The sequence below is a fragment of the Colobus angolensis genome, unplaced genomic scaffold, assembly GCF_000951035.1.
Source record: "Colobus angolensis palliatus isolate OR3802 unplaced genomic scaffold, Cang.pa_1.0 Scaffold37, whole genome shotgun sequence".
NCBI classification, from domain to species: domain Eukaryota; kingdom Metazoa; phylum Chordata; class Mammalia; order Primates; family Cercopithecidae; genus Colobus; species Colobus angolensis.
The window spans coordinates 5,074,255-5,083,948 of NW_012117043.1; positions in this window are offsets into that span (position 1 = coordinate 5,074,255).

Genomic DNA, 9,694 nt, shown 5'->3' on the forward strand with positions numbered 1-9,694 from the left:
AGGAGAACAGAATTATGTATGGCAGTTCAACATCATAATCTTCTCACAGTAATGATTAGCATATAATATCCTAAAACTTGCAATTTGTTATTCCTAAACTAAGACTGAAAAGCAATATCAAAATCAGCTTGAATACATAATCAACATCTGATTTACGTAATCTGATATGAAAACTTTTCAAAGCACCGAGGGAAAAAACACCTTAGAAAATATTCTTTGAAAGGAACAGTAGTAACAGAGCTATAATAAGTAAGAGCAAAAGAATGTTCACATCCTCCTCACTCTTTCCAGGTATCTCTAAGAGAATGCATACTTTTTCTTTTCAATTATTAGCTATATTTCAAGAATGATGCAATGATAGTCTGACAAAAACTACGTGGTGGGTACCAAAATCAGGACCATATGCTAATTATGCTGAAATCCAAAACAATAAATATTCTCCAGGTAAAAATTTTAGCTTACAAATAGTAGCAAATCACATAAGACACCAAATAGTGCCATCAGTTTAGGCTTCAGGTTCGCTGTTATGTTGTAGTTAAGATTGCTAATACAATGGCACTCAGCTATAACAATGTCTTATAATTTCTAGTTAACATTGACTTTAAGGAATTCAAAACAACATTCACCTATTATCACTCTAACTCATACACCTAATTACAGTTAATCTGGTAAAAGATAGTTTTATTTCCTACTGAGAATTCTGAAGTAAATAGAGGCCAAAAGTTTAAGTGGTTTACCCAAGAATTCAATGGCAATAACTTTAAAAAGGAAATAAAGAAAAGTATATAGACTTCTATTTATTGAGGATTCACACGTACTAAGCTAGAAATATTTCTGTGCTATAAGTAATTTATTCCTTAAAACAACCTGTGTCACAGAATTGCACAATTCAAGGGTTCACCATTCATATCCTGGCTATGTAGTCAGCAAACTTCAAACTGTGGGCCAACAGAATCTATTTTTATAAATGAAGTTTTATTAGAATACAGCCATACCCATTTGTTTACATATTGCCTATGGCTGTTTTTGTGCTATAACAGCAAGGTTGAGTCGCTGTGACAGCTATCTTATGGTTTATGGCCAGCAATGCCTAAAATATTTTCTATCTGGCTCTTTACAGAAAAAAAATTGTCAACCCCTGGTCTGTGTGAACACCACCCCTGGAATAATGCACTGTATAGTCTTCGCAGCAGTCCTGAAATGATTTACTGAAAAAGGTATTATCTGTATCTGGTAGATGAGAAAACTGAGACTCAGTAATATCAAATAATACTCAAAGTCATATAGCTTTTAGGTGACAAGGTTAGTCTTCAAATCTAGAGTCTTCCATTAAATTATACAGGACCATGTATATATTGGGGGTAGTAATACATAGCTCCCTTAGCTATTGTTAGAAGTCTCAAATGTGTACATAAAAATATTATAGAAATGTTAATTCTTATTACAGAGTGAATATTAAACACAGATAGTTTGACCTTCTGTTCTCCTTTATCCTTCAATAAAATTGGTGTCTTGGCAATGCATACCTCCATACTTACCAGTTCCTCCAAAAAGATCTTCACACTCCTATTCCCATCTACCATCTAACAAAATACTACTCTTTTTCTACAATCAACTTAAAAGCCATATTCTTAATGATATCTTCTCTGATTCCCTAATCAATATTCAGTGCTTTTTCCTGTATTCTTCTTTAGCATGTTATTAGAAACTCTGTTTAACATGTTTCATTCTATTTTCTATTATTTACTTATCTAATTCCATTTCTATTACATTATTATTTTACATTATTTAGGAGACTATTTCTTATTTATGCTTATATCCACCTCAACCACCCTCTCCCACTATAATGCCTGCCAAAGTTCCTTGTGCATAACAAATACTCACTGAGTTGGACTTCCTGACACTGTACACCTAGTTCTGCTCTGTGTTCCAATTTGTTGCTCATCACACCAAGCTAGGTTGCCTCCAGTACATCTGTCTACTTTTCAAAAAGGCAAGAGGAAAGCTAGAAACTCTTCCAAATGAAATATAGACAGAATTTTCAGTTTCTACAATGTTCAATATATTTAATGCTTTCAATGTAAACTCCTCTGTATAATTCAGTAATTTTTAATCAAATATTTCATCAGTTTTATCAATATAATTTATTCCCCCATTTGATCTTTAAACCAAATTGTTCATACTCTCAAATTCTCTCACAAATAAACACAATGTTCTAACTCAGCTGTTGTGGCAGAATGTGTTCACAATGAACAACCCCTACCATCTTGGCAAGAATTACAGAATTAGCTAATTACAGTACAACCTCCTTTATCTGTTTTCATTGGGATAACGAGCAATCTGGATATATCAAAAAAGCAAATGATCCAGAAAGACATCTTAGGGTCTTTCCCTAAATATGGAAGTCCTATGAAGTCAAGTTAGATTGAGCTTTTTTCCACCGTGTGCATACTTTTTCTATGAATAGTAAGAGAAATTCCAAGGTGTGAGGTTTTCATGAGAAAGAGGCTAAAAAGATCCCATTGTACAAGGTAGCCAAGGCAAAAATGTTTTAAACAAGCTGTAAATTTATATGGGCCTGAAGTTTGACAAAAAGAGGATAGAGATACATAAAAGTAGAAGACAGTCCCTGCCATAAAAGATCTTGGGTTTTCTTTAGGGGAGAAAGAATAAACATATGAAATAACTTGAGAACAATAATGAACATCATATTTTGTAGAAAGTGATTCAAAATATTTCTCTCATCTCTCACTGCCACATCACAAATTATTATGACTACTGTCATGAAACAAACATGTATCACTGCTTGGGCTTTAAGACTGAGCCACAGAGATTGAAGGGAGGAAGAAGGATATTCTTTTTCATTTTTCATGATTTGTATTTCACTTGCTTCTGAAAAGACTTGAGGAAATCTACCAAATAAAACAGTGTGTGGCTGGGCATGGTGCTCCCGCCTGTAATCCCAGCACTTTGGGAGGCTGAGGCGGGTGGATCATTTGAGGTCAGGAGTTCAAAACCAGCCTGGCCAACATGGCAAAACCTGATTTCTACTAAAAAAAACCAAAAAAAAAAAAAAAAAATCAGCTGGGCATGGTGGTGTGCGCCTGTAATCCCAGCTACTCAGGAGGCTGAGACAGGAGAATTGCTTGAACCCAGGAGGAGGAGGTTGCAATGAACTAAGATCATGCCCCAGCATGGGCGACAGAGCGGGACTCCATCTCAAAAAATAAATAAATAAATAAAATAAAACAGTGTGTGCTATTCATGGTTAAAACAAAAATATATCCCTCAAACAATGTAAGAAAGTAAATACCTCTAGGCATCTGAGGTGATCGGATGACATTTGGACTAAAATGATGTGCAAAGACTTCAATCTCCTACCATTTTCTTATGACAGAACTACTATCAGAGACATATCTTCTGCTATGGATTCTATTATATAGTTGTTGAACAGACTATATTAGAAATCTCTATTCTTATTAGAGAATAAAAAGTAAAATGGAATTCTGAGACATCTGTCCTGCATTTATTTTTAGTTCCTTATCTTTTAGGATTTAATGAGCAAGGTCTTATTTTTTTTTTTTCTTTTCTAGCTAAGGATATGAATTGCAAACACAAAATTACCATTAGAGAAACAGCACAAATTGGCCAGGAGCAGTGAGTGGCTCACACCTGTAATCCCAGCACTTCGGGAGGCCAAGGTGGATGGATCACGAGGTCAAGAGATCGAGACCATCCTGGTCAACGTGGTGAAACCCCGTCTCTACTAAAAATACAAAAATTATTTGGGCGTGGTGGCACATGCCTGTAGTTCCAGCTACTAGGGAGGCTGAGGCAGGAGAATCACTTGAACCTGGGTGATGGAGGTTGAAGTGAGCTGAGATCCTGCCACCACATTCTGGCCTGGTGACAGAGGGAGACTCTGTCTCAAAAACAAAAAATAAAGAAAGAAAGAAAAAAGAAAAACAGCACAAATTAATTCACTTTGTACCTGTTAATAATTAGTAGCATTTTATTGAAGCAGGTAAAATGATACTTCACAGTCACATAGACGTCTACAGTTTAACGTAACAGTTAACAATACAAAAGAAAAAAGTCTCCATTTTTTTCTACCACTTCTGTTCAGATTGCACAATGCATACAAATTAATAACAAATTTTGAAGATGTAATGTAACTTGGTTGCCAAGAAGATTGTCACTTTTGAGGCAACAGTGCAAAGAATAAAATCTAAACTTTCTATGTTAAAAGGCAGAGTCTTATTTTATGGTATTTTAGATATACTAGTTCACCCATTTTTCCCTAATGAATTAAATAAAAAATTAATATTTAACACCATCCATTACAGGCAAATAGAACACTAATGTACCCTGAATACCTTTCAACATGTCACCTAACAATGCTAGCTAAAATACGAAAATCATCTTGAGATAAAGTACCAATGAACATAAAAAATGCACAATCCAAATTCACAAAACAAGGCCAGGTGAGGTGGCTCACACCTGTAATCCCAGCATTTTGGGAGACCCAGGTAGGTGGATCACTTGAAGTCAGGAATTCGAGAGCAGCCTGGTAAACATGGCGAAACCCCACCTCTACCAAAAATACAAAAATTTTCCAGGCATGGTGGCGCACGCCTGTAATCCCAGCTACTCGGGGGGCTGAAGCAGGAGAATCGCTCGAACTCAGGAGGTGGAAGTTGCAGGGAGCCAAGACTGTGCCACTGTACTCCAGCCTGGGTGAGAGAGTAAGGCTCTGCCTCAAAAAAAAGAAAATAGAAAATCGACCACATAGTGGGCCATAACAATTCATAACAAAAAGAATAACTAGGACAGAAAATACTTCAGTAGAAGAACAACTGATGAGAGAAAATTTTTCTTTATAGAACAGTTCAGCTATTAGATGCAGAAGAAATGAAAGAATTACACAGTCACTATTGTGAATCACTAATGAAATATAAATCTAGCCAAAGACCATTAAAGGCAGCTAAAACCATAAGGTGAAAGGCTGGGGCAGGTACTGAATGATTAGGCTGACCGCACTTGAATTTTTGGACCAATCTTAACATCACATAAAAGGAAATATATTATTTGCTTCCTGTTGAAATGCAATATAAAGTACACAGCGGCTGGGCACTGTAGCTCACGCCTGTAATCCCAGCACTTTGGGAGGCCGAGGCAGGTGGATCACAAGGTCAGGAGATCGAGATCATCCTGGCCAAGATGGTGAAACTCGTCTCTACTAAAAATACAAAAATTAGTTGGGTGTGGTGGCATGTGCCTGTAATCCCAGCTACTCGGGAGGCTAAGGCAGGAGAATCACTTGAACCCAGAGGTGGAGGTTACAGTGAGCTGAGATTGCGCCACTGTACTCCAGCCTGGTGACAGAGTAAGACTCCATTTCAAAAAAAAAAAAAAGTACACAGCACTACATATGAATTACTCTTGACAAAAACTCAAACCTAAAATCAGAGCGCTAGATCTGTGCTATCCAATATGGCAGCCACACACAGCTACTGAGAACCTGAAATGTAGCTACTTTGAATTGAGATATGTTGTAAATGTAAAATACACAACAGATTTCAAAGAGTTGGTACAAAAAAAAGACTGTAAAATATCTTACTAATAATTATGTACATTACGTGGTGAAATAATATTTTTAATATCTGGGATGAATAAAATGTGTCATTAAGATAATTTCACCTTTTTCTTTTTACTTTTGTTAATGCAGCTACCAGAAAATTTTAAATTATGTGACTTGAATTTGTAATTTGTATTTCTAACTGTACAGCATGTGCTGCTCTAGAACTAATCACCTATTTACAGAAGATATGATATAAAAGCATATTAAATGATATCACAAGAATGCAACTAGCCAAGTCCAGAATGTAAGAAAGTCTACCAACAAATGATCTGGTTTCTTCAACAGACACGTAGCAATGAAAAAAACGAAGGGGGCTGGGCACAGTCTATAATCCCAGCACTTTGGAAGTCTGAGCCAGAGCACTGCTTGAGCCCAGGAGTTTGAGACCAGTCTGGGAAACACAGTAAGACTTTGGGCAAAAAAGTAAACAAAAATTAGCCCAGTCTTGTGGAGCATGTCTATAGTCTTAGCTACCCGGGAGGCTGAGTGGGAGGATTGAGTCTGGGAGGTAAGGCTGCAGTAAGCGGAGATTATGCCACCACACTCCTGCCTGGGCAACAAAGTGAGACCCTATCGCCAAAAAAAAAAAAAAAATTGTTGTTAATTTGGCCAGGTACAGTGGCTTACACTTGTAATGCCAACACTTTGGGAGGCTAAGGTGGGAGGATCGTTTGAGGCCAGGAGTTCAAGACCAGCCTGGGCAATATAGTAAGATCCTTCTGTATTAAAAAATATATATATTTTTAATTAGCTAGATGTGGTGGTTTGCACCTGTAGTTCTAGCTACTCAGGAAGCTGAAGCAGGCTTGAGCCCAGAAATTCAAGGCTGCAGTAAGTTATGATATCACCACTGCACTTACAGCCTGAGTGACAGAGCAAGTCCCTATCTCTTAAAAAAAAATTGTTAATCTTTTTAGGTGTGATAACGAAAATAAAATTATACTTCAATTTAAGAAGAAATTGTCATACCTTGGAGACACATATTGACATACTTATGGAAGAAATGAGACTTGTTTTAAAACAATCCAGGTAAGAAGTTAGAAGATTGTCCTTATTGGTTGTTTCAGAATCACTGTTCTATTTTGTCAACTTGTATTCATACTAAAAAGGCTTAAAAGAAGTTTTTTTTTTAAACTACATTGGTGGTTTCCTGAGGCTAGGGATGGGAACAAGGAGTGACTGCCAACAAGTGTGCCAAGAGTGACTGGCACCAGCTTTCTTTTTAGGGTGACGGAAATGTTCTAATATTAGATTGTAGTGATCATTGCACAACTCTGAAGATTTACTAAAAATCATTGAACTGTACACATAAAATGAGTAAATTTTATGGTATGTAAATTGTACCTCAATAAAGCTGTTTTTTTAGTTGATGTTTAATTTTATACGCTTCTTCTCTCTCCTCCCTCCACTCCCCCTCTCCTCCCTCCTTCTCTCTATCTCACGAACACACAGACACACATACACATAAATACACAGGAAGAAATCTAACAAAAGACTATGAGAAGTTTATAAAGAAAACTGTAAAATTAGATTGAAAGATATTAACATAGACCTAAATAAATGGAGAAACACATTCAGGAAAATTATTTTCAAAATGACCTATCAATTCAAAGTAATTCAATATAATTTCAATAACAATCCCAAAAAGACATAAGAATTGACAAATTGATCCTAAGGGTTATATGGAAGAGCAAAGGACCAGAAATAGCCAAATATCCCTGAAGAACATTCTGAAAGAAGATGACCCTACTAGGCATTAAAACTTATTTTAAAATTATAGTTATTAAGCCAGCATAAAATTGCTGCATGGATAAACAAATCACCAATTTAACATACTAGAGAGCCTAAAAATGGACCCATGAAAATATAACTTGATAAAGGTGGTATTAACAATCAATAGGGAAAGGACAGATTACATACACATATAAACACACATATGTACTGCTAGTAGTAGAACTGCTTGATCAAAGGGCATTTGCATCTTTAGTTTTACCAGATAACACCAAAACATCTTTCCAAAGTGGTTGCACCAGTTAAAGAATCTCATTAGCAGTATATTAGTGTTCATGTTCCTTCACATTTTGTCTACTTGGGATGATCCAATTCTTTAATTTCTGTAAGTCTGGTATGTGTAAATGCTTGTTTCATCGAGGTTAAAATTTGCATCTCTCTATCTCAAATGAGGTTAAGCATCTTATAAAATGTATCTTGCCTATTCGTGTTTTCTCTTTGTGAAATGTCCATTAGTTTTATTTGTCTGCTTATCTATAGGGCTGTCTTTTCCTTATCCATTTGTGAGAGTTCTCTTATGAGTTATTTGTGTTATAAGTATCTTCTCCCAGTTTATGACTTATCTTTGTATTTTTTTACATTGCCTTTTTAAAAATTGATATAGGGCCGGGCGCGGTGGCTCAAGCCTGTAATCCCAGCACTTTGGGGGGCCGAGAAGGGCGGATCACGAGGTCAGCAGATCGAGACCATCCTGGCTAACACGGTGAAACCCCATCTCTACTAAAAAATACAAAAAACTAGCCGGGCGAGGTGGCAGGCGCCTGTAGTCCCAGCTACTCGGGAGGCTGAGGCAGGAGAATGGCGTAAACCCAGGAGGCGGAGCTTACAGTGAGCTGAGATCTGGCCACTGCACTCCAGCCTGGGCGACAGAGCGAGACTCCGTCTCAAAAAATAAATAAATAAATAAATAAATAAATAAAAATTGATATGTAATTCACATACCACACAGCGTACTTTTTTAAAGTACACAATTCAATGGTTTTTAGTACAGTCAGAGTTGCACAACCACCACTGTTATCTAATTCCAGAACATTTTCTCACCTTTATAGAATTCACTAAAAAGCACGTTTTTCACTTTATATACTAACTGCTAGTATATAATTATTAGTATAGTCTAATATATATAATATATAAAATTATAACTGTTATAATTTTATAACTTACATTTAAAATTAAGCAACTAAATATTATATTCAATTCAACTCAGATGTTTATTTAGTGAATGAGCATTATGTTAGGCACCCTGAAATACACAATAGTAATGTACAAGATATAGTTGATATTCCAGGAATAAAGAAAGAAACTAGCAATCAAGAATGTTCACTAAAACATTTTCTTTTTAAAAACTCCCCAAAATCATTATATTATGGAAAGTATCAAATATACACAAAAGTAAAGAGAATAACATATTACATCTCATGTATCCAAGTTCAACAGTTATCATAAGACATTTTCTAATGCTGCTACAATTAGGAGGTATCAGCATTCACTGTAAGATTTGAAGACCTCTACTAAAAATTTTTTTTAATGTAACCATGACAGAGTATGAAGTAGAAAACACAAAACAAGGCACAGTGGCTCACGCATAGAATCCCAGCATTTGGGAGGCTGAGGCAGGTGGATCACGAGGTCAGAAGTTCAAGACCAGCCTGGCCAATATGGTGAAACCCTGTATCTACTAAAAATACAAAAAAACGAGCTGGACGTGGTGGCACACATATGTAGTCCCAGCTACTCTGGAGGCTGAGGCAGGAGAATCGCTTGAACCTAGGAGGCAGAGGTCACAGTGAGCCGAGATTGCGCCACTGCACTCCAACCTGGGCAATAGTGGGAGGCTCCATTTAAACAAAACAAAACAAGATAATTAGGTTATCCTATTATCCTGTAGTAGCCACTTTCATATTCCTTCCACCTCATCCCTCTCTCTCAAGTCAAGTCTGTATTACAAATCCCCAAAGATCTAGTCTGACAAATGCTGAGCCCTTGTTGGAGAGAGGAGAAAGGGAAAAAATTGAATTAGTAAAGGTAGAACTATCATTAGCACATAGAGGAAGAGCAGAAGGCTGGAAACTCTCACACATTAAGTTTTTTACTATCACTTTTTTTTTTTTTTTTAACCATTTATTGGTTAGAAAACAGATCTAGGCCGGGCGCGGTGGCTCAAGCCTGTAATCCCAGCACTTTGGGAGGCCAAGACAGGCGGATCACTAGGTCAGGAGATCGAGACCATCCTGGCTAACACGGTGAAACCCCGTCTCTACT